This window comes from Arachis stenosperma, chromosome 3 (genome assembly GCF_014773155.1).
Source record: "Arachis stenosperma cultivar V10309 chromosome 3, arast.V10309.gnm1.PFL2, whole genome shotgun sequence".
In the NCBI taxonomy this organism is placed as follows: domain Eukaryota; kingdom Viridiplantae; phylum Streptophyta; class Magnoliopsida; order Fabales; family Fabaceae; genus Arachis; species Arachis stenosperma.
The window spans coordinates 84,150,495-84,153,583 of NC_080379.1; the positions used below are offsets into that span (position 1 = coordinate 84,150,495).

Sequence of the window (3,089 nt, forward strand, 5' to 3'; positions counted from 1 at the left end):
GAAATTTGGATGATTTCTCCATGATGAATTATAGGTGTTTCCATAAGGTTCACCCATGTAATTTACCTCTGTCATTGCAGGGTTTTCAGGATCATAAGCTTCTTCTTCAGAAGATGCCTCTTTAGTACTGTTGGATGCATTTTTTTATCCATTCAGACTTTGAGAAATCATGTTGACTTGCTGAGTCAACACTTTGTTCTGAGCCAATATGGCATTCAGAGCATCAATTTCAAGAACTCTCTTCCTCTGAGGCGTCCCATTATTCACGAAATTCCTCTCAGAAGTGTACATGAATTGGTTATTTGCAACCATGTCAATAAGTTCTTGAGCTTCTGCAGGCGTTTTCTTTAGGTGAATGGATCCACCTGCAGAATAGTCCAATGACATCCTGGAAAACTCAGATAGACCATAATAGAATATATCTAATATGGTCCACTCTGAAAACATGTCAGAAGGACACTTTTTGGTCATCTGCTTGTACCATTCCCAAGCTTCATAGAGGGATTCACCATCTTTTTGCTTGAAGGTCTGAACATCCACTCTAAGCTTGCTCAGCTTTTGAGGAGGAAAGAATTTATCCAAGAAGGCCGTGTGAATCCAGGCTATCTTTAGGTTGTGAGTCCAACTATGTTCTAGCTCTGTCTCTTACAGCAAAAGGGAAAAGCATGAGCCTGTAGACTTCAGGATCTACTCCATTCATCTTAACAGTCTCACAAATCTGCAAGAACTCAATTAAAAACTAGTAAAGATCTTCCGATGGAAGTCCATGAAACTTGTAGTTCTGTTGCATTAGAGCAACTAATTGAGGTTTCAGCTCAAAATTGTTTGCTCCAATGGCAAGAATTGAGATGCTTCTTCCATAAAACTTGGACGTGGGTTTAGTAAAATCACCAAGCATTCTCCTTGCATTATTGTTGTTGGGTTCGGCTGCCATCTCCTTCTCTTGTTCGAAAATTTCAGAAAGGTTGCCTCTGGATTGTTGTAATTTAGCTTCTCTTAGTTTCCTCTTCAGAGTCCTTTCAGGTTCAAGATCAGCTTCAACAAGAGTGTTTTTTTCCTTGTTCCTGCTCATATGAAAGAGAAGAGAACAAGAAAAGAAGAGGAATCCTCTATGTCATAGTAAAGAGGATCCTTATTATTAGTAGAAGAAGAAAAGAATAAATAAAGGAGAATCCAAACACAAGGGTAAGATAGAGGCAGTGATTGGAGATGAAGAGAGGTGAAGAGAAGTGTTAGTAAATGAATAAATAAATAGAAGAAGATGAGTGAGAGAATTTGAAAATTAATTTTGAAAAGGAGTTAATGATTTTCGAAAATTAAAGATGAGATAGAATTAAAATTAAAATTTAAAATAATTAGTTAATTTAAAAAGAATTTTGAAAAAGGGATGAGATATTTTCGAAAATTAGAGAGGGAAAAGTAGTTAGGTGGTTTTGAAAAAGATAAGAAACAAACAAAAAGTCAAATAGTTAGTTGAAAAAGATTTGAAAATCAAATTTAAAAAGATAAGAAGATAAGAAGTTAGAAAAGATATTTTAAAATCAAATTTTGAAAAAGATAAAATTTTGAAAAAGATATGATATAAAAGATAAGATAAGATAGATTTAATTTTTAAAATTAAAATTAATTACTTGACTAACAAGAAACTAAAAGATATGATTCTAGAATTTAAAGATTGAACCTTTCTTAACAAGAAAGTAACAAACTTCAAATTTTTGAATCAATCACATTAATTGTTAGCATAATTTTCGAAAATAAAGATAAAATTAAGAAAAAGATTTTTGAAAAATATTTTTAAATTTTCGGAAATCATAAGATAAAAATGAAAAAGATTTGATTTTTGAAAAAGTTTTGAAAATATAGGATTTTTAAAATTGAAAATTTGACTTGACTTGTAAGAAACAACTAATTTTAAAAATTTTTGACTAAGTCAACTCAAATTTTTTAAAATTATGAGAAAATTAAGTAAAAGATATTTTTGATTTTTGAATTTTTAATGATGAGAGAGAAAAACACAAATATGACCCAAAACATAAAAATTTTGGATCAAAACCAATGATGCATGCAAGAACACTATGAATGTCAAGATGAACACCAAGAACACTTTGAAGATCATGATGAACATCAAGAATATATTTTTGAAAAATTTTTTATGCAAGGAAAACATGCAAGACACGAAACTTAGAAACTTTTAATGCTTAGACAATATGAATGCAAAGATGCACATGAAAAACAATAAAAGACACAAAACAAGAAAACATCAAGATCAAACAAGAAGACTTACTGGTGCACGAAATTGTGATCATCAATGGCGCCATCAACATGGTACGCTCAATTGCAATCTCAACTCTTTATCACAACTTCGCACAACTAACCAACAAGTGCACTGGGTCGTCCAAGTAATAAACCTTACGCAAGTAAGGGTCGATCCCACGGAGATTGTTGGTATGAAGCAAGCTATGGTCACCTTGTAAATCTCAGTCAGGCAGATTCAAATGGTTATGGATGATTTATGAATAAAACATAAAATAAAGATAGAGGTACTTATGTAATTCATTGGTGAGAATTTCAGATAAGCGTATGGAGATGCTTTGTCCCTTCCGTCTCTCTGCTTTCCTACTATCTTCATCCAATCCTTCTTACTCCTTTCCATGGCAAGCTGTATGTTGGGCATCACCGTTGTAAATGGCTACAGTCCCGTCTTCTCAGTGAAAATGTTCAACGCGCTCTGTCACAGCACGACTAATCATCTGTCGGTTCTCAATCAGGTTGGAATAGAATCCAGTGATTCTTTTGCGTCTGTCACTAACGCCCAGCCTTCAGGAGTTTGAAGCTCGTCACAGTCATTCAATCATTGAATCTTACTCAGAATACCACAGACAAGGTTTAGACCTTCCGGATTCTCTTGAATGCCGCCATCAATTCTAGCTTATACGACGAAGATTCTGATTAAGGAATCCAAGAGATACACATTCAAGCCTTGTTTGCTTGTAGAACGGAAGTGGTTGTTGATGTGTGGAAAACGATCAAACACAAAACTCACCGGCAAGTGTACCGGGTCGCATCAAGTAATAATAACTCACATGAGT

At 34.0% G+C, this 3,089-nt stretch overlaps 1 non-coding gene across 1 annotated transcript; it reads left to right on the top strand.

Moving 5' to 3' along the window:
- The first annotated feature begins 445 nt into the window (after positions 1-445).
- On the top strand, positions 446-549 carry LOC130972236 (small nucleolar RNA R71). The gene has a single exon (XR_009083428.1). It is a non-coding gene; the product is annotated as a small nucleolar RNA R71 (small nucleolar RNA).
- The last annotated feature ends 2,540 nt before the right edge of the window (positions 550-3,089 follow it).